Source organism: Ursus maritimus, unplaced genomic scaffold (genome assembly GCF_017311325.1).
Source record: "Ursus maritimus isolate PB19 unplaced genomic scaffold, ASM1731132v1 scaffold_2, whole genome shotgun sequence".
Taxonomy (NCBI): Eukaryota; Metazoa; Chordata; class Mammalia; order Carnivora; family Ursidae; genus Ursus; species Ursus maritimus.
In genome coordinates, this window is record NW_024424452.1 from 19,777,677 (window position 1) to 19,800,760 (window position 23,084).

The window sequence follows — 23,084 nt, forward strand, 5'->3', positions numbered from 1 at the left end:
TCTCAGGTTAAGAAGACACATGAAGAGTTGTGTCGTCCAATCATTCATCCACCATACTGATTTCTCTGCAACTTCCCACCCTAGCCATCACCTAGAATTTGACTTCTGTTTGGCCTGTCTCCATCCCAGGCACACAATGTGGTAACCGCTGGCCTTTTTCCTGGTGTGTATCTCTGCTCACTCTCTGCAAAGTTCGAAAGCAATGGAAAAAGATTCAGAGTTCGGTGTTTCTCCCATGCTTTCCAGCCCCCCGTCAGTGCCCTCACAAACCAGCTGTTGATGATTGAGTTTTGCAAGATCTCTTCTATGTATTTTCTACTATAATTTTAGGAAGGAGAGTTCAACTGGCTTTTCTTGTGCCCATTCACTTTGATTCCTTTGGTACTCTATCTAGAAGAAATTCCCTAACTATCTTGTCCATGGATGGCACTCTCCTCTAGATCTGTTGCTAAAGCAGATTTTTCTTCTCTTTTTATATCCCTTTGACAATGTCAGTAAGGACCTGGAAAAGGGGACCAAGTGTAAGACTAAAGTGCTTGGTCAGGTAGGGTAGTGGGGACAGACAGCCACTTCTCTTACCTCCAGACTCATTCTTCCTCAGAAGAGAGAAATGCAAATGTTGTATGGTTAAAGTCAAGGACATTGACTGCGTCATGTTTTCTAATGAGCAAAGGTCATACACAATGAAAGTCATACATCACTGTGTTTATGGCTCTCTCTCCTTCCTTATGCTTCTATGAAGCTGAAGCAGCAAGCTTACTCTGGGCATCTCTGACCTTCTCCAGCACACTTCCCTCCCTTCTCGCCTAAGCATGTTTGTGCATTTTCGTCTCATTGGTCGGAATATGTAAACTTCAAGATGTGAGTTTGGGGCATTATAAGAGAGAGAAAAACTCTGGAGGCAACAGTATTGGCCATATATTATAACCCAGCTCGTTGGAAAGATGTGCTGAGAGTGGAGCATGTGCCCTGATGGTAAGATTTTAATGACATTTGATTCCATTAGCCCCTGTCCCTTGTGTATACAACTGCATCCAGACGAACCCACTGGACAGCCCATTCTGCCTGTATCAGACCAAGGAAGATACAGCAGCTCTGAAGGGAAACTTCCACTTCAGGCAGACTCAACATGAAAGACCCTGACGAGATGTGCCTTCTTCTCTGTGCAAGGGGGATCCTTCAGTGCCTACTAGCCCTCTGGACTCCCAAAGGTGAAGAGGTCAAGGAGAAAAACCAGGAAGGCTTTCAGAAAAGACAGAAAATGGGGACTAGCTTTAGGGATGGAGAGACAAGATTTTGCACACTCAGAACAATGCTCATCTTTCCTGCAAAGAAGAAATGGTGCTGGCTTCAAATTCCTCTTTCTCCAGCATGTCTGCTTTGGAAACCAAGGGACGTGAGGGTGTTGTGCCCAGCACAAAAACAGACATCTGCCACTCATGGTCACACACCATCAATTCAGCCAAATAACTTCATTCTCCAAATGCATAACACCTCTTGCGTTTGGACAGCTGTCACCAAACAGACATGGAATCAGGGGCCTTTCCCAGACAAACCCTTCTTCAGCAGAGCCATGCAAGGGGGAGAGGTGGGCCTGTGTGGAGGGCTGAGGTTTTCGGCTAGGGGAGAGTTCACTTAAACTTTGAGAAAGCACAGACTGCGTGTGCTTCCCTCCGTCTTTCCTTGTTTATGTGGTTCCCTGGGCGTAGAAGAGACAGGAAATGATTGTGCTGGAAAGGAGGCAGCTGTAATATTGTAGAAAAAAGATCTAAGTGCCAGAGATAAAATGGTGAGTGCAAATAGACCTGAAACCGACAGTGTAGTATAAGTCTATTCTTGTAGAGCCCCACAGACGTTTGAAATGGAATCTCCAAATTGAAATGGATGCTCACCCTTGGTTCTCACCGTCCAAGTTCCCTTATAAAACACCCCAAGGCGAAATCTCTGGGAAGATATAAGATTAAGCCCCTAATCTATAAAATTATAGGTAAAAGCCAGAGACAAAGTCTAACGCAATGATGATCATGGTTCCCCTTTCCACAGATGTCATGCTGTTGAGTACCAGTCCTGCACTCAGAAGCGACGGGATGTGGCACAAACCACAACATCCCCGACTCTCAATTTCCTGATGCATTAATTGGGGATACTAAATCTATGGAATACACCTTAGATGAGCCAGTATCTCCAAATGTAAGTCCAAAGGATTATAAACAAATAGTTGTGTTTATCCCAGCTCATCCTGAGAGAAACTGAGGAACGATACATTCTATTCTTTACGTATTGTCCTATGGCAAGAGTTTAGTACCATAGCGTACATGAGGATTCTCCCTTTCCTGGGGCAGGAAATGGATAAGAAAATTAAAAATAAAAATAAAGCATAGAGTAATAAGAAGAAGCCTCTTCCCCAGAAACTCTGTGTAGGCTTGTCAAGCTTTCTGAACATTTGCCCAACAGGGAGAATGGTGGAGGGTAGTGGCTCACAGGATGGAGTACGTGATGGTCTGTTGTCTGGGGACTGGCCTCCCCTGCAAGAGGAAGCCTCCCTCCCAGCCATGGGAAAAGGAAAAGTGTATCATGAGAAACTACTGGTCTCCTCAGTGCCACTGACTTCTGCTTCCTCTCTTTCTGAGCCGCATATGGAACCTGCTATTCCAACTCTGCTGACTTAAATCTATTTCCTGCCGTTTGTGGAGTCAGGCTTGTGAAAGTCATCTTTCTTAATGAGCTCTCTTCCAGTCTGAGGACTAAGAACTACCAACGCCAGTTTGCAGATGAAGAAACTGAGACTCAGAGGAAACATTACTCATCAATGCCATGTAGTCAAGGGAGAAAGCCAGGTGTCTTGGGGCAGCCTGGTAGAGGCTTTGGGGGGATGCATGGGTCCTTCTCTCATCCCCACTGAAATAGCGGTTGTGGTTGGCTAGGGTATCTGCTCCCATGCTGAACTTGAGCTGGACGCTCCTTAATAATTCTCTGTTGGTCCTACTGAAGAGTAGGAGCAGGGATTCAGAAGCACAATTATGAAGGTCCACTTACAGATGAAAATCAGCTAAGCTTAGGGAATGAGCCTTCCTTGCCTCTTCCAGTTTCTGGTGGCTCCAAGTATTGCTTGGATTGTGAATGCATAACATCAGCCTTGGCTTTTGTTTTCCCATGGTCTTTGACTCGGGGTCTGCATCTTCTCCTCTTCTGCCTGTATTGATTTATTTTTTAACAATTCTATTTATTTATTTATTTTAGAGAGAGAGAGAGAGCAAGTGCATGGGGGGTAGGGAGAGAGGGAGAGAATCTCAAACAGACTCCATATTGAGTGCGGAGCCCAACATGGGGCTCAATCTCACAACACTAAGATCATGACCTGAGCTGAGATCAGGAGTCAGACATTTAACCGACTGAGCCACCTGAGTGCCCCCCTCTTTAATAGAGACACTTGTCATTGGATTATGTCCCACGTGGGTAACCCGGAATGAGCTCATCTCAAGGTCTTTAACTTAATGATACTTGCCATTTGTGGAGTAGGGAAACACCCTTTTCCTAAATAAAGTCACACTCACAGGGCCTGGATATTAGGACTTGGACGTATCTTTTGGGAGAGGAGCCATTATTTAACCGACTACATGTGCCAAACACAGTTTTGCGTAGCACGAGGTTTAATTTTTTTTTTTAAGTAGGCTCTGGAGCCCAACACAGGGCTTAAACTCAAGACCCTGAGATCAAGACCTGAGCTGAGATCAGAGTCGGACATTTAACCAAATGAGCCACCCAGGCTCCCCTGTGAGGTTAAATTTTTAAGAGACCTGTAAATCATTGCTCTTTAACATGAAATACTCACAATCTAATGTGGAAATAAAACATTCATATAAATAATCATATAAATCTTTTTAACTATAAAAACTTTAGAGAACTTTTGAATTAATTCTAGGCACAGGGCTAGGGACACATGGCTTCTCAATCTACGGGACCAGCATATGGGAACTATTATCTCCATTCCATAAATGAGAGGCATGATAGCCAAAGAGGTGATGTGCTCATCTCAGGTTGTTCCTTCAGCATAGTGTGGTGGTTAAAGCTAATCTGAGTTTCACTTTCCCACGACAGGGAGGTAGTATTGCCTCCATCCAAGGTATTTACAAGGATGAAATTACATCAATGCATGTAAATCCATTAGCCCAAAAATCTAATACACAGTACTTTTTCAAAAAAGGAAGCTTAAAATTTTTTTAAAGAAGCTAGTCATGATAAATGGTGGGAATAGTATTCAAACTTGGATATGCCTGGTCTGAAACCCATGTTCTTTTATTATACCATAAAATATGGAACAGAAAAGCTAGAGGTTTTTTCTCTGCACAGAAAGCTTCCTCCAAATCCCTAATCCTTCTGTGGCTGGTGGCAGCTGCTTCTGCTTCCTCCTCCTCCCCCTTTCCATAAGATCTTTATTGAGCTATAAGTCACATGCCATACAATTTACCTAAAGTATACAGTTCAACGGTCATTAGTATATTCACAAAATTGTGGGACCCTCACCACAATTTTAGAACATTTTTATCCCTCCTCCCCCCAAAAAACTCTGTACCCTTTAGTAGCCACCTGCCCTGCTCCACCTCCTTCTACAATCCCCAGGCAACTGATAATCTACTTTCTATCTCAGCACATTCATCTCTTTGGGCCGTTTCGCATAAATGGTGTCAGGCAACATGTATCCTTTTGTGAGCATTCTCTTACGTGTTTGTGGGGTTCATCCATGTTGTAGCATGTGTCCGCACTTCACTGCTTTTTATTACCAACTTACATTCCACTGTATGATACACCGCATTGTGCTTATTCATTCGTCAGTTGATGAACTCCTGGTTTGCTTCCACTTTTTGACTTACTGTGAATAATGCTGCTATGAACATCCACATACAAGTATTTGTGTGGACATTTGTTTTCATTTCTTTTGAACTTACTACATGAGAGGACCTTCTGGGTCATACGACAACTCTATATTTAACTTTTGGGTAACTGCCAGACTATTTCATTCACTGTATCATTTTACATTCTTACCAACAGCGTATGAGGGCTCCAGTTTCACTACATCCTTGCCTACTTATCATCTGTCTTTTATTATAGCCATCCTAGTGGGTGAGAAGTGGTATCTCACTGTGGTTTTGAACTGGGTCCAATGGATGGCTGACGATGCTGAACCACTCTTCCTGTGCTTATTGGCCATTTGCATATTTGCTTTGGAGAAATAGCTATTCATGTCCTTGCCCCTTTTTCTTAAAAAAGGTGGGGAGGGGTGCTATTTGTCTTTTTTACTGCATCACTTCCACGACAGCAAAAAGTTTTCAATTTTGATGAATTCCAATTTCCCTGTGGTTTCTATTATTGCTTGTGCAGACCTCTTGGTACTCAGGTCACCCTGTATAATTTTCCTCACAGCTTTGATGCTTACTGAATTTTATTTATTTATTGGAATACCTGCTTATTTTCTGTCTCCACTAAACTAGAAGCACTCTGAGGGCAGAAGCCTGTCTGTTATGCTTCTTGTTCCTGTTCCTTCCTCGGTGCCTGAAAAAAAAAAAGTCTACTCAAAGTAGACACTTGATCAATATTTTATATGACTGAATATAAGATTCTTTATACTGTCCCAGAAAAAAAGCAGAATTGCAAGGGACCACATGTCAGCTATGAGAAACCTGTAGGATTGATGAGGAGGTTTATGTATTCCCTCTCCAGAAGGCAGTTCTAGGAGCCATCCCTGAAGCTTACATCCATTCTCACCTGGAACCACTGTGCTGGGCACTCTGGGGAAGTGAAGGCTCCTGCACTGGACATTCTGGGGGAAATGAAGGCTCTTGCGCAAAGGTTGCCGGGGGCAAGGTATGGGCTACTTGTATGGAAATGAGACTGAGCTGCAGTCGGTGACATCTGCTCACCAAAAGCAGCCAAAGGCACCGGCAGCCTCAGACAGATTTATTCCGAGGACTGACAGCCATTGCATGTCCCTGAAGAGCTCTAACTTGGATACAGTCAGTGGCAAACCCAATAGTTGCTCAACTCTGCCAGCTAATTCATCGTTGTTTAGCCATTAGCATCTCTTGCCTCCGACATCACATTCCAGGCGCAATCCCCTCTCTGCGCATGGCCATCATTCGCAGGGTTTGCTTTCAGACGGTTTCCTTTCCTGGTTAACTTTGTCCAAAGAATGTACTGGGCCCATTCCACTCAAAAAGGAGGGCTCTTAAATGGCTCATTTGATCTTCTCCAAATCCCAGGTCCGTAGCCTCCTCTTACTGTAACAATTTAGAGACTCCTGGAAGGATTTTATGTCAGACAATAATATTAAGGATGTAATTTTACTGGGAAGAGTGATGTTGCCAAAATGTCAGCCCCTGACTCATCTAGGTATGGTCAGTGGGGTCCTTTACTTCTAAACTCAGTTCAGTCCAGTCCCTTAACCCAAACTCACGATGGCTCTCTCCTAAAGGTCCACTAGGAACCTCAGCTTTATCAGCTGGTGGGGAGAAAGATCTGGAATAGACTGCAACTGGTGGACTGGGAAGAAATCACTAAGTTTATCTAAGGCCCAGTCTCTGTGATTAGGTTTGTCTTTGTTTCCAGCCTCCAGAGCCAGAGCTCTCAACCTCGTGGTCTCCAAATCCTAATGTCTTTAGGCCAGAAGTTCTTCCTTACCATCGGTCCTTGCCTCCTGGAATTACCTGGGGAGTTCCTCAAAAGTGCTAACGCCCAGGAATGACCCCAGACCAATTAAGTCATAATCTCTGAGTGTGGAAACCGGCCTCTGAAATTTCAAAAGCTCCCTTGGTGAGTCTAATGTGCAGTCAGAGTGAAGGACCATGCTCAGCCTCAGAAGAGGGTAAGGGATATTAGAAGGCACTGCCCTATAGTAACTCCATTGCCCGCGCCTGCCTGACTTGGAGCATCAGCGAATAGGCTAGCCCAAGTCTGAATGTGTCACTCTCTTGTGAATTTCACCATAGTGCCTCAGCCTTCCACTATACCTGATACTAGTTTCCTTCTCCTCCTCGTTGACTGAGGTTTTTTTTTTTTTAAGATTCATTTATTTTTATGTAAGAAAGAGTGGGGGGGGCGCGGGGGGAGGAAAAGAGGGAGAGGGAGAGAGAGGCAGAGAAGCAGACTCCCTGCTGAGCGCAGAGCCTAACACGGGCTCAATCCCAGGATCTCAAGATCACGACCTGAGCTGAAACCAAGAGTCAGAGGCTCAACTGACTGAGCCACCCAGGCACCCCCGTTGACAGTTTTGGGAGGCGCTAAGTGTGTCTGAGGGCTCCAGACAGTTGGCGGGGGGGGTGCTGAGCTTGAGGCTCAAGCTGAGTCTATGGCTTTAATTAGGATTGCTAGGAGTACTGCCACATGACCAGTCAAGTCCAGACCCGGTTTCTTGAATGAAATAAACATTGGATGGGGCCCTATATGCCAGAAGTGCTGCCTTTCAGACTATGTGGGCTGAAGAGTTTGCCTGGAACCCTGGGTCTGATGCCTGGTGTCCAATTACCAGCAATCTACAGCAAGACAGTTTGCGGCAATGGTTTATTGCATTGGGTTGTTCCAGAAGTTGGTGTCAGTTCCCTTCCATTTCAATCTACTACAGACTGAAAGAAATGTATTGGTTATACTGGAGATACAGAGACTACAGAGGGTCTAAGAGTGTAGGACTCTTTCAACCCTAACTCCTGGAGGCATCTGTAAAGGGTGGGTAAACAACCACTTATGTCAAGGTAACAAGAGCTCCAGTCACCAGAATATTTAGGAATCTGACAGGTTGTGGTTATATAAAGGCGGAGATTTGTTCATCATGGCTGACGAGTAGCAAGAGTAACCAGGGCTCTTGACAGTGATGCTGGGGTTGAGCTTGAGGCAAAACGTGGGTCTAGAGCACCAAGCAGGGTCACTGGGAGGGTGATGACTGGCTAGTCCAGCTGGAAGCCCAGTCTCTTGAATGGACTAAACATTGAGTAGAGCTCCATATCCCGGAAATGTTACTTTCTGCACTATGTGGGCATCCAAGGATGTCCTGTCACTCTGAGTCCATGAGTGGTGTGTGATTGCCAGCGACAGAGCCTGGGGAGGAGCAGTGATGGGGGAAGCAGCTAGAGGCCCAGCTATTGTATTGGCTCTATTTTCTGAGACTGAATTCATCCCGATCCCCACTGGTCCGGGGGTGGAGACTATTAATAAACTCTGTGCCCCTGAGGAAGTCTGATCTGGAACTGGGGCAGGTTAAACCAGTAGGTGGGAGGTCTCAGAAACACCAAATTTGGAATTTCAGGAAGGGCGGTCGTGAGGCTGGCCAGAGATGGGGATTCAGAGACAGCCAGCTCCTTCTCAGTGTGTGTGGGGTTAACCTTCTGGTCCCTCTCCTCCTGTTCTTTCCCTGTTCCCCACAGTATTCAAATTCCAGCCCACAGCTAGACTCCACAGGGGTGAGAGCACTCTTTAAAGGCAAAAGTAAAGACCTCATTAAATCGAGGAATCCAGAGAATAGAATGAATAGAAATGAAACACTTTCAGCTACCCTCAGGAGGTCCCAGCAGAATAGCACTTCTCTGTGGAAAGCATTAGCACCGAGGTAATTCCTTAATGGACTACATCTCTACAGTGCCCCCAGAGGCCCAGCGACATTGATGGGGGCTGGGAGTCCACACCCAGCCTTCCCCGCCCCTGTGATTCCACTTCAGAGGCGCACAGTCCCAGAGCTGTGGGTGATGGAACGCAGGCTGGGCTGGGGGAGGCCAGAGAATCTGGCTTCAAACCCACCCTTCCAACCTCTTCCCTGCTCTCCCAGAGAATTGTGTGGGGCCCTTACAGCAAGCCTGGCTTTTCATTCTAAGGTGCTGCAAATTAAAAAGGGAGTGGGAGGGATGATAAAACTTTAAATAATTTCGGTTGTCCAGGTGACCTGGCAATCCTGGGCTCTCCATGTAGAGAAAATGAGCTCTTACAGGTGACCTGGAGTCCAGGTGGTAGTGACGTCCTGAGCCACCTGGACCCCAGGCCCCTGGCAAAGGCAGCTGGGTGGGGTGGGAAGCAATGGGACTCAGAGTTGGGGACCCTGGGTCTGAATCCTGACTTCAGTGCTCAGATACAAATCCTTCAGTCTCCACAGGGTTCAGTAAGTTTTGTTATTTGTAAGCTAAGGATAATAAATATCTAACTCGTAGGGTAGGCCATGAAGAGGAATGAAATAAAATACGTGAATGAGGTGGGTGGTTTACTCCCACGAAGAGTGGATATTATCACTTGCCTGTGGCATGCTAGGCTGTGCGGGAAACCTTCCTGGTATTGATGATAAGAATAGATGTTAAAGAAAAGACAACAGGCCCCAAATGGAGTCGCCAATGCTAAGCCCCGTATTACCAAAAAGAGACTTAACTTACTTACAGTTTTGGCTCTCACAGAAATGGAATCTTAAAGCAGCCAATCAGGACTCGTCTGATAAACATTCATTAGGTCATCTGCTTGACAAAACCCTGGCACCCCCTCCAAGGACAGTGACCTCCGAATAACCAATGTGTTTTTTGCCTGGTACAACTTCCTTGCTCCTTCCCCCTTCTGCCTATAAAAGCTCTTGCCTTGTATGGCTCTTTGGAACTCCTTTCTATCGGCCAGATTGCATGCTGCCGGATTCGTGAATTGCTGAATAAAGCCAATAGGATCTTTAAAATTCACTCAGTTGAATTTTGTTCTCTAATGTAGATAACGTTTACGAAGCATTTATGGTATACTAGTGCTGGGCTGTGACCTTGCATGCATGAGCATACTTAATCCTCTTAGTGATGCTCTGGGTGAAGTGTTCTCCTTATGCCCATTTTACATGTGAGAAAATAAAGGCTCAGAATAGATAAGCAATCTGTTCAAGTCACACACCCAAGAAGGGGCAGAGTTAGGACCTGAACCCACCATGTGCCAAGCACCACTGTGCCATATTGCCACCCAGCTGAACAAAGAAGCAAGTTGCCCCAAGCTTTCCCATGGTCACTTGGGGACTAGAATAATGCCACGATTGTATGAGGAGTGGATGGTTTTGAAGACTGGAATTATCCCCAAATTCTCAGTGTCCATGAATGGTTCACCTCATGTTTGGCATACATACATGTTAAATGACATTTTTGCTAAATGTATCTGTGATAGGTAGACTTTTGGGGTGGCCCCAATGATCCCATCTCCATGTGCCATGCCCTGTGTAACCTTTCCCCTTAGGAGCAGACTGGATCTGGTGACTTACTTTTCATGAACAGAATACAGCAAACGTGAGGGGATGCCACTCTCTCAGTTTTCTATCACTACATGTGTTAGTCTGTTCAGGCTACATAACGATATACCACAGATGAGTGACTTAAACAACAGAAAGTTATTTTCTCACAGTCTGGAGCCTAGAAGTCCAAGATCAAGGTTCCAGACAATTTGGTTTCTGGTGAGAGGTCTCTTCCTGGCTTGGAGATGGCCACCTCCTGGCTGTGGCCTCACGTGATGTTTTCTTGGCAAGTGCACACTGAGAGAGCAAGGAAGCCCGCTGTGTCTCTTCTCTTAAGGACGCTAATTCTATCAGATCAGGGCCCCACTCTTATGACCTCATTTAACTTTAATTTCCTGCTTTTTTTGGCCCTATCTCCAAATATGGTCACATTAGGGGGTAGGGCTTCAACATGCAGATTTAGGGGTGAAGGGAGACAGGATTCAGTTTATAACACCGCATAACAAAGTACTACAAACACAGCAGCTCATAACCACATAAATGTATTATCTTATTCTTTCTATGAGCCAAGAGTCTGGGAATAGTTTTGCAGGGCTTTCTGCTCAAAGTGTCACAACTCTGAAATCAAGGTGTTGGTCAGGCTGAGTCCTTGTCTACAGACTTGGGAACATCTACTTCCAAGTCCATTCTTGCTGTTGGCAGAATTTGGTTCCTTGTGTTTGTAGAACTGAGGTTCCTGTTCCCTTGCTGGCCATCATCTGCATGATGCTTTCAGCTGCCAGGGGCCACCTGTATCCTTTGCCACGTGGCCCCTTCCATTTTCTTTTCTTTTCTTTTTTTTTAAAGATTTTATTTATTTATTTGACAGAGAGAGAGACAGCCAGCGAGAGAGGGAACACAAGCAGGGGGAGTGGGAGAGGAGGAAGCAGGCTCCCAGTGGAGGAGCCTGATGTGGGACTTGATCCCAGGACTCTGGGATCACGCCCTGAGCTGAAGGCAGACGCTTAACGACTGAGCCACCCAGGCGCCCCCCCTTCCATTTTCAAATCAGTAACAGTGTGTCTAATCCTTCTCATGCTTTGAATCTCTAACTTGCTTCATCTCTGATCTTGAGACCCAGACTTATTAATTATATATGTGGTAGCTAGCTTTCTCAAGGACTCATGTGGTTAGGTCAGTTCTACCTGGATAACCTCCTTATCTTGAAGTCTACTAATTTGAGACCCTACTTACATTTGCAGACTCCTTTTGACCATATAATGTAACACAGTCTTGGGAGTGCTCTCCCATCCTACTCACAGTCCTGGAATTATGTAAGACGTATACACCAGGGGAACATCTTAGAATTCCATATACCACAGACACTTCCAAGATAAGGTTACAAAACACCACGACTTCTGTCTCACTCACACTTTCTCTGTCTAGCTTTTTTCTCTTCTTGCTCCAATGAAGCAAGTTGCCATGTTGTCAGCTACACTATGGAGAGGCACTCATGTGACAGAAACTGAAGGCAATCGTAGTTCAGCAGCCAACAAGAAACACATCCTGCCAGCAGCCATGTGAGTGAGCTTGGAAGGGGATCGCCCTGCACTTGAGCCTTGAGATGTAACCCTTGCCACAACTTGATTATGGCTTTGTGAGAGACCCTTAGCCAGAGGACCCAACGAAGCCACACTCAGACTCCTGACCTACAGAAACTGTCAGATAATAAGTGCTGTTGTTTGAAGCCACTAAAGTTTGGGGGTAATTTGTTACACAGCAGTGTATAACTAATACACTAATATCTCTTAACTAAAGCAATGTGATAAGAGTATCTGACCTAGGGATGCCTGGGTGGGTGGCTCAGTCTGTTAAGCAGCTGCCTTTGGTTCAGGTCATGATCCCGGGGTCCTGGGATCGAGTCCTGCATCAGGCTCCTTGCCCAATAGGGAGCCTGATTCTCCCTCTCCCTCTGCCTGCCACTTCCCGTTTTTGTGCTCTCTCTCTCTGACAAATAAATAAAATCTTTTTTAAAAAATTTAAAAATTTTTAAAAAGACCATCTGACCTATATGTGGGTTATTTCTAAGAGGTTGAGTGAAGAAATAAGAGTGATATGCTACCCGAAAATATTTCATAGAACATGATTCATATTAATTATGTATGAAACTGCTTAGCTTACTATATTGGCTGGTATGTGGTCCCCCCTTATCTGCAGGGGGTATGTTCTAAGACCACCCCTCCATGGATGCCTGAAACTGTGGATGGTATCAACCCAGTATATACTATGTTTTTTCTATACACACGTACATATGATAAAGTTTAATTCATAAATTAGGTATAGTAAGAGATTAACAACAGTTAAAATAGAACCATTATAACGATATACGGTAATAAAAGTTATGTGAATGTGGTCCCTCTCTCTCAAAATATCTTATTGTCTTGTACTCACCCTTCTTCTTCTTGTAGGGATGACGAGACAAAGCGAGGTGAGTGAGGTAGGCATAGCGTTGGGCTACTAATGACTTTCTCTGACCATAAGTCAAAGGAGGATCATCTACAGCCGGACAGCAGTTGACCGCAGGTAACTGAAACCACAGAAAGCAAAAGCACAGATAAGGTGGGCAGGAGATTACTTTATACAGAAGGGATTTGTGATGTAACGTGGGAGGGGGTGCTCTTTGAGAGGCAGATTTCCCTGCTCCCTTGACCAGCGGCCCTTTCTGTTTACACAGGGCAGTGAATCTTCTCCTTGTCCCATGAGCTGCCATAGGGCCACAGAGAAACCATTCAGCATTCTCTGGTTTTAAATGGTGTAATTCACCATTAGGTAACAGTTGGTGTCTTGGTGCCATCTGGCAACTTGTGGCTGCGCCCTGCACTCGCATCCTTGTGTTGGCAAGACATACATCATGAAGCACCTTTCCCTGGTAGAAAATAAAATGACTAGGTTTGATTGAGTCAATGAAAGATAAGAGTGCAGCCCTCCAGCCCATCTCTGACTTTAACAAGCCCTAGGGCGAGAATAAGACTGGAGGCCCATATACCATGAGTAAATAGTTACAAAATGAAAACCTACATAAAATATGTTCTAGCCACCTTCCCTGATAAATAGAACTTCTTAACAACTTAGAAGGCCAGGTCCTGATTATTCAAAGCTCTCACACTCATTGTGCGCTCAGGGGAGAATCGACTCAGCCCGTTCCCCACACTCAGCTCTGATCTGTAGCACGACGACTCATGTTTGAGCCTATGGATACCCTAGCCTGCATGCTTGAGCCTGTCCCCACCTCCCCTCAGGCAGCCCTCGGGCCCAGGAAGGCACATACCAGCATAGCCCACCCTCTGGAAGACAGGTGCAACAAGATTCCAGAACAGGCCCTGAAAGTGGGCATGGGGCTGTCTGAATGGGAAATTGCAGGATTCTGGTGAGAAGAGCACAATGCAGGAGGATACCATCTCCTGATACATATGCTCCTTTAGCATCACAATTCTTGAAGTGATGTGTAGAGGACAGGGGTACGGCCAGAGGAGAACCAGAATGGGGTCCCTCTCATCCAGTTCAAGAGCAGCACTTCACCCGTTTGCCACATGCCTCAAGTGGATTGGTCTTTGTGATAGAGGGGAATGAAAGGGCCATGGAGTCTGGAGCTGCTGGAGCCACTGAACCAGCCCCACATCTCTGGGACTGTGGGGTGAAGGTTGGATGGATTATGAAAGAAAGCCTCGAGGACGAGGTATGTTTCCTAGGATGGGTGTGTCAGTAACAGAAGTGGGTAGCTCAGCCCAAGTTAGCAGTGCCTGGGAGGAAGTAACAATAGAAATGGGGATAAGGAGGTCCAGAGTGGGGAGCACCCCAATGTCCAGAGAGGGAGGAAAGTCTGATTCCGAATGAGCAGGGGGAGCTGGAAGGGGAGCCAAGTTCTCCTCCTGAGCCAGGGACTGAGGCAGCCCAGTGAGATGGATGAGCTTGCTGTTGCCAGGATGGAGTCACCAGGTCAAAACCACACTAGAAGCAAAATGATGTGATATGGTGTTCAGTTTCCTGTACTTCTCATCTTCAGGAACGGCATGCTGAATCAGCCAGCTCACCCCCTCTAGAAACCTTCAAGATGCCAAGTGAATGAACACTCTCTCTGGGAACATTTTCCAAATCTTTCTCCCGAAGAACCAGCGCCCTTCCCTATCCTGCTTTCTAGAGACCTCCCTCAGATCTGGGAGGGCAGCAGATCTGGGAGGGGTCACACAGTTGGGTTCAGATCCCACCTCCATCCCAGCTTGGTGGACCTCTGTCCGAATCTGCGTCCTCATCCTTAACCAGAGAAGACACCAGCGCCTACTTCATAGGGTTGTCATAAGAGTTTAAGAGATAATATGCATAAAGTATTTGGTGCCTGGGATATAGTAAAAGCTCAGTAAACATTGGCCATTATTGCACTACAGTTAGCTGGTCACACAATGGTCTTCCACTTAAATTATGATCTTCTTAAGGCTGCTGGCACTATCCCATATCTCCAGGATCTGTCACAGTGACTCATTTAAAAATTTTTTTTTCATTTAGGACCCATTCTATGCCAAATACTGTGCAAGGCCAATAACAGGCAGTGGCTAAGTATGGATTTGCTGAATCAAATAGAGAAGTCAAGAGATTGTGACACGTAATTAAGAATTCCCCGACTATCTGTTAAGCCCCTAAAGTATCTGTAACTAATTTCGAACACTTCTTGCTTAAATGCTCATGATTTTTCTCCCTTTCGTAACCCTTTAGGGGAAAGGAAAACAATCGTCCTTTGCTCTCAAACAAGCTGACATATTGGATGGATCTACAAGCCAAGATTCTGCCTGTACCCTTGGAAGCCTTCAGTTTCTCTGATCCCATGTGGGGAAACTGTTTGACAGTGATCTGCCGTTTGGTTATCTTATTAGCAAAATTCCTCAGATACAGATTTCCAGTGGGTGTGAAACTATTCCCTTCTCAAGAGACGGTGATGAACAGAAGCATATTTATAAAAGAACCACAGTACATATTCACCACATAGCCTCCAGCCGTATTGCCCGTGTGGAAGGTATCTCTACTGATTATTGATAAACTGCAAACCAGAAGTGATTCCCCATTTCGTTTATAAGCATTAATGCAGATGGTTGAAAAGTAAAGAGAGAAGGAGAAACAGTGCATTGTGTTACATGTCTCCTCCATTTGTTTGGTTTGCCTGGTTTTTAAGTAGGCTCCACACTGGGCGTGGAGTTCAATGAGGAGCTTAAACTCATGACCCTGAGATCAAGACATGAGCCGAGATCAAGAGTCAGATGCTCAACAAACTGAGCCATCCAAGCGCCCCTCTGTCTCCTCCATCAGATGTGGCTGGACTCCTCCCCCCAGACTAGGTTGATTTCACCACTAAGTCCCAATGCCTGCCATAGAGTAGGATCCTGATGAGCATTTATCACATGAATGAGTGAATGAGTACATAAGTGAATGAATGAATCCTGCCTTGTACATTTTTACTATACCTCGCATCATTGCTAACGCCTGATCCGTCATGATACAGATCTCTCACGGACATCGTTCCAATGGATTTTGAAAGCATGCTTTTTCAGAATCTGACTCCTAAATTTTCAAAAGTCTAACTAGAGAGTAGCAGCTTCTGTAGCTAGATGAGAGCATGGCATGTCTGTGCAGATATTGTGGAATAATAATTTCCTGTGGTCTGTTTAAAAGAGGTTCCTGCCTGAAAGCTTTGGGCCGTGTGGATACTGAACATCGCTCCTTTAACTTTTGGGACAGGTGGAGATGCACTCAGATGGCCTGGGGGGTTTTCTATGGAAGAGTTTCCAGGTCCCCCTTCTGATCAGGGATTCTATATGCCTCTAATTTAGTTCCTCCAATCCTCCCCGCCCCCTAGAACATAGTAAAGACCTGAGATTAAATAAGAAAAATTAGAAGTAACAAAAACCTGAAATCATAAGGTCTTCCAAGAAGTATATTAAAATGTATTCTAAGGATTTAAGTAGAAGTTCGTGACCTTGCGAGGCACCTGCCTCACATCAGGAAGAAATAAAATCCTCAGAGAAAGAAAGAAAATCAGTGAGTACCCACAATGGCAAGGTGTTTGTCAGACTGGAGTGGAAAGAGGAAACTCAGAATGGAAAAAAGTTAGTGGAGGGTCAGGCACTGGTTACCCAGGGGAATCACAGAATGAGGGTGAGGATATAACTCACTATCTGAAAGCCACCCTTTCTGAGCTCCTACTCCCAGCTCGGAATGACTACAGCGGAAGTCTGCAGGGAGTACAGAAGAAAAACAGGACACAAAATTATCTTCAAGGGTCAGAGATCAGACATCCAGCTGGTCATCAGGTACACGAAAAGGGGCTCAACATCACTCATCATCAGGGAAATTCAAATCAAACCCACAATGAGATACTCCCTCACACCTGTCAGAATGGCCAACATCAAACAGATGAGGCGTAACAAGTACTGGCAGCAAGGATGTAGAGAAAAGGGAGCCTGGGTGTACAGTTGGTGGGATTGTGAATTTGTGCAGCCATGGTAGAAAACAGTATGGAAGTTCCTCAAAAAAATTAAAAATAGAAATTCCATAAAACGCAGCAATCCCACTTTGGGGGATATATCCAAACAAGGTGAACACAAGATCTTAAAAAGACATCTGCAGTCCCATGTTCATGGTAGCACAATTTACAGTAGTCAAGATATGGAATCAAACCAAATATCTGTCAACTGATGAATGGGTAAAGAAGGTGTGATGTATGTAGACCAAGGAATATTGTTCAGCTGTGAGAAAGAAGGAAATCCTGCCATTTACAACAACTTGGATGGACTGTGGGGACATCATGCTAAATGAAATAAGCCAGACAGACTCCTTATATGTGGAGTCTAAAAAAAAAAAAAAAAAGTCAAACTCATAGAAACAGAAATTAGAAAAACGGTGGCCAGGAGCCAGGAGGTAGGGGAAATCAGGAGAAGTTGGTAAAAGGTACAAACTTCCAGCTATAAGATGAATAAGATTTGAGGATCTAATGTAAGACACGGTGACTCTCGTTGATAACCCTGTATTGTATAAACGGAATTTGCTCAGAGAGTAGAACTGAAATGTTCTCACCATCCCCCAAAAAGATTAATATGGGGGGTGATGGATGAGTAACTGGGGGAAACCCTCTCATAATACGTATGTATATTAGATCACCAGGATGAACACCTTAAATACTTGACAATTTTATACATCAATTATACGTCCATAAAGCTGAAATGTAAAAGAATTTAAAAAGTCAGAGATCATTTTAGAAGAATGGGAAATTTCCCAGAATTGGCATTATCCATCATCTTTATGATGATCCTACTGTCTCCAGTGTTTCTCTGAACTAGTTTCCTACCGTGAAGCAAAAGGAAAGAGTGAAGGTAGACCATTCCAGGTGTCTCTCCTTGAACTTGAAGCACCCAGGGACCAGCCTGAACAGATATTTAAACAGATTTTGAAAATATAGCCATTTAAACAGTATGGTACATTGGTTCAACTAAACACAATAGCTTAGACTATACTCCACTACACACAAAAATTTAATATATGATAAAGAAGGAAAAAATACAATTATCGAATAGATTTTATTGGGATAGATGGTTAGTCATGGGAAAAGTCTCTTCAAGGTTATGCACAGAAACAAATTCCAGACAGATCAAAGAATTATTTTTTAATCAAAGCATAAACAAACTATATAAAAAATGAATATTAATCAAGCTTCTGGAGAGAAGAGTGTCTACATTAGAAAAGATTTTAAAAATCACAAAGGAAAAAGATGGGCAGATGTGATCACAAAAAAATTTAAATCTTCGGTACATAAAAAGCATAATCAAACTCGGAAAAGAAGACAACACACAGGGAAACACATTTGTAGCAAATATAATTAAGAGGAATGATGTATTCATGTATTTGAATTAAGGCAAATCTTTAAGAAAACCAAAGATGCCAAAGGATGAATGGCAAAGGGATATAAACAGACATGTCCCCAAGAGGAAATGCTACTGTTTAACAAACATGGAAGATTTTTTTCAATATCACTACTAATCAAAGCCATGCAAATAAAAACAATAACATTTCATGCTTTTCAAATTAGCTGGTCTTTTAAAATGATAATAGGCGTATTAACACAAGTGTAGCAAAATGGGTCCTTTCTAACATTGCAGATCAGAGTGTAAATTGGCACAGCCTTTTGAAAAGAGTAATTTGTAAATGTGTCCTGAATGCTTTAAAATGCCCCCCTCCTCCACGCTTTGATCCAGTAATTACACATTGGAGTGTGCAGCCTAATGAAGTAGCCTCAAACGCGGATGGTGGGCTGGGGGGTGGAGGGAGTGAGTTTATACAATAAGATTATCATCACCACAGCATAAGTAATAGTGAGATAAAAAATTTTTAATGTAAATGTTTGGTTAAATAATCCATGCCATAATCCTCGCATGGAACATTATGGAGTCATAAAATGCAATGTTCACAAAGGCTGTATAATGTAGAAAATGCTTATGATATAATAGTCACTGGAAAAAAAAACAAGATAAAGATTGCATATAGAGAATGGATATAATTATGCAAAAAAAAACCAAAACCAAAAAAAAAAAAAAAAACCTCTGCACAAAAAAAAAAGCCCCAAAGAAAAGACATTATTAAAATGTAAATAGTGGCTGTGCATGGATGATAAAATTATGGATGATTTTTTATTTTCTTTTCTGCTTTTCAGGAATTTTCTACTTTTTGCAATAATATGAGAAAAACTGCATTTATAATCAATATTTCTATTCCCTTTGACATCTGGGGTCATTCTGAATGTCAGACATTTGCTTCAGACAAAAGGCACTTTGTGGGGGGCTTTAAAACCTAGTTCACGTACGAGGTAATATCCAATAAGACATCTAAAATAAAAACAGCGTCTTAGTTCAGGCTGTTATAACAAAGTCCCATACACTGGGTGGCTTATACACAAAAGAAATTTCTTTCTTGCAATTCTGGAGGCTGGAGGTCTGGGATTTTTAGGCCATGTGGATTAGTCCGGCAATTTTCCTGAAGGGCTAATGGTTTTATATCGCTGCTTTTTAGGCGTCCCACTGAACTAGCCATTAGTGTATTTGGATGCTGATACGTTTATTGTATACATCCTCACTCCAGAATAGAAGCTCCTTCGGGAAGATGGGATCTGTCTTGTGTTATCACCGAAGCTCCATTGCCCAATACATGGTGGGTAGCTTGATGAATAGTTAACTGACAGATAGACTTGCCTCACCTCTCCCACTGCCTGCAAGTGACAGTGTGAAAAGTGGTGAGTGATAGGGCTAAGTGACGGAGGGACGGTCCCTCCAAGGAGCTGGCCTCCGGGTGGAGTCCTGAATAACGAGGAGGCAGCCAGGGAAGGATGTGGGGGAGGAGTTCCCAGCACAAGGAACAGCAGATACAAATATTCCCTGAGAAAGACAGCGGTTTAGGGTATTCAAGGAAAGAAGAGAGAGCCAGTGTGACCGAGCGAGCGGAGTGAATGAGCCTTGTCAGGTGGGTGGAGACAGGGTCAGAGAGAAGCAGAGTTGGTGACACGGGGCTCCGAGGAGCTGAGGCGTCGCGCTGCTTGCAGAGGCTGTTGTGAGGCTCTGTACAGGGTAGAGGTTGGGGAGCCTTTACTTTTGCTTTAGAAAGATGAGAGCCAGTTAATTTGAACTTGTTATCAAAATTCTACCTGGTGCTAGCTTGCCGCTGAGATATGCCCTCCAATTAAAGATCACTCTGTGCGCTGCCAGTGCCACCAATGGGGAAGTGACAGAGTAACAATGTGCAGAGAGAACTTGCAGCTGCCTTGAGTTCCACGTGGAGGATGGGACACGGAGAAAAGCCTCTGCTTTGAAACCCGTCACGTCTGTTACTGGCGGACCTTTGTTCCCTCTGAATCCATAATGCTGAAGCCCCAACCCCTAATGTGACTGTATTTGGAGATGGGACCTTTAGAGAGGTGATTAAGATTAAAGGGCGTCATACGGGTGAGGCCCTAATGAGATATTACTGGTGTTTTTCTAAGAAGAGGAAGATATGCCAAGGATGCCTGTGCACAGAGAGAGAGGCCATATGAGGCCGCAGTGAGAAGATGGTCATCCGAAAGTCAAGGTGTACTATATGTTTTCAAAATTCTTATTTTCCCCATGCTTTGGCTTCCCCACATTCAGGCTGGACGCAGTCTCCTGGATGACCAGGCGCACCAGTGTGATCGGGCTGGTGCCGGCCACGGGTTCCCTTCTGGTCCTCCCTTGACTGGGACCCAGTCACATTCAAATGCACCAATGAACCCTTTGCGTGCCTTTTGCTGGTGTACTCTACCCTGACCCCCAGTAAAGGCATTGCTGGTGGGTCCTCGGTCTCAGCTCCCCACTCCTTGGGTGATCCTGCTTCCTGGGTGCTCTCCCCCTGTGGTCCCCTGTGTGGTGTGCTGTGCCTCCCTCCTCCAGGATCAGTGAGTGCAATAAATCTTTTCATTTCCTCTGCCTCGCCACCGGCTTGTCTGTGGTTTTGCTCTAAGTGATCCTTATGGACCCCACAAGAGGGACTTACTCCTCTACTTTCAGTGTACCGGGAGAGAAGCCTCAGGAGAACCCAACCCCACCAGGACCTTGTTGGACTTCCAGCCTCCAGAACTGTGAGAAATAGCTTTTTGTTGGTTAAGTCACTTTGTCTGTGCCATTTTGTTATGGCAGCTCTAGCGAACTAATACAGTCTCTAATCATACACGTGTCCCCCCAAAACCCAGCTGTTTGCATATCTTGCTCCTCCTGGCTTGTCTGAGATCTAAGGGGCTCCCAGAACATGGGCCTTGCAGTGCTAACACCTGGGAAGTTCCAGACAAAGTAGAATGAGCTGGTCACTTGGCACCACAACAACCACCCACATCCAGCCCTTGAGAGAGGACAGGAAAAGAGACGAGTATTAGATGACTTTAGAGACTCATTTTCTCTTGCTTGCCACCAGAACATACCACTGCCCCAGGCCCGTGGGGGACAGTGCAGAAGGTTTTAGTTAAGTGTTCACATACTGAGGGATCCTTACACAGCCTTTATCCCAGGCCAGGTGCTGTGCTAAGTGCTCCACATTCCATGACTCATGTCCTCGTGCAGCCCTATGTGATGGGCACCATTATTATCCACAGATTACACAGGAGGGAACAGATGGTCGCAGAGGACCGTCCCCAGGTCACACATGCTTATGGATCGGAAGAATTAACATAGTGAAAATGTCCATGCTACCCAGAGCAATCTACACTTTCAATGCTATCCCGATCAAAATACCAATGACATTTTTCAAAGAACTGGAACAAATAGTCCTTAAATTTCTATGGAACCAGAAAAGGCCCCGAATCGCCAAGGAACTGCTGAAAAGGAAAAACAAAGCCGGGCGCATCACAATGCTGGATTTCGAGCTGTACTACAAAGCTGTGATCACAAAGACAGGATGGTACTGGCACAAAAACAGACACATAGACCAATGGAACAGAATAGAGAACCCAGAAATGGACCCTCGGCTCTTTGGGCAACTAATCTTTGATAAAGCAGGAAAAAACATCCGGTGGAAAAAAGACAGTCTCTTCAATAAATGGTGCTGGGAAAATTGGACAGCTACATGCAAAAGAATGAAACTTGACCACTCTCTCACACCATACACAAAGATAAACTCCAAATGGATGAAAGACCTGGATGTGAGACAGCAATCCATCAAAATCCTAGAGGAGAGCATAGGCAGCAACCTCTACGACATCGGCCAAAGCAACCTTTTTCATGACACATCTCCAAAGGCAAGAGAAACAAAAGAAAAAAATGAACTTGTGGGACTTCATCAAGATAAAAAGCTTCTGCACAGCCAAGGAAACAGTCAAAAAAACTAAGAGGCAGCCCACGGAATGGGAGAATATATTTGCAAATGACACTACAGATAAAGGACTGGTATCCAAGATCTACAAAGAACTTCTCAAACTCAATACACAAGAAACAAATAAACAAATCAAAAAATGGGCAGAAGATATGAACAGACACTTTTCCAATGAAGACATACAAATGGCTAACAGACACATGAAAAAATGTTCAAAATCATTAGCCATCAAGGAAATTCAAATCAAAACCACACTGAGATACCACCTTACGCCAGTTAGAATGGCAAAAATAGACAAGGCAAGAAACAACAATTGTTGGAGAGGATGTGGAGAAAGGGGATCCCTCCTACATTGTTGGTGGGAATGAAAGTTGGTTATTACTATGTCTTCCTTGGGCCTTTGTAGTCTGTTAGGTACAGGCAAGCAAAATTAGATTGTGTCCTCGGTTGACTTAAAACCCTCCAACCGTCTTCTGTTGTACTCTGTAAGTCCTTACAGTGCCTTTCAGGGTGCCACTCTATCTGGCCACCCTGTGCCTCTTGGACCAAGTTTGCTCCTCACTCACCTCTTACCGACCAGGATTCCTTGCAGTTTTGGGAACCTGCTAAACCATACCTCAGGCTTCTGCATTTGTCATTCCTGTTGTCCAGAATACTTTCCCCTGGAATCCGTACTTCTGTCTGGTCTTACACTTCAATGTCACCTTCGCGCAACCACCCGGTATAAAACAGCAGCAGCCTGTCCCCCAGACATCCTCTCTTCCCTGCTTTGCATTTGTCTCTACATGCTCAGTGTCATGTGGCATATCTTTGTTTGTTTTACTCTCCTCTTCCAGACTGCAGGCTCTATGACGGTAGGGATTTTACTGTATTCACTGCTGCGATCCATTCTTACAACAGTGCCTAACGTTTGTGGAAAGAAGAGATTATCTAGCCTGGGTCATTAGGTTAATCATGATGTCATTGGCAGGGAAAGAAAAAA

General features: G+C 44.5%; 1 long non-coding RNA gene across 1 annotated transcript in view; it reads right to left on the reverse strand.

Moving 5' to 3' along the window:
- LOC103657804 overlaps positions 1-23,084 on the reverse strand; it is a 278,292-nt gene that overhangs the window by 31,739 nt on the left and 223,469 nt on the right. The window contains exon 7 of the long non-coding RNA XR_566955.2: positions 12,650-12,785. This is a non-coding gene — a long non-coding RNA (uncharacterized LOC103657804). The remainder of the gene's footprint in view (positions 1-12,649; positions 12,786-23,084) is intronic.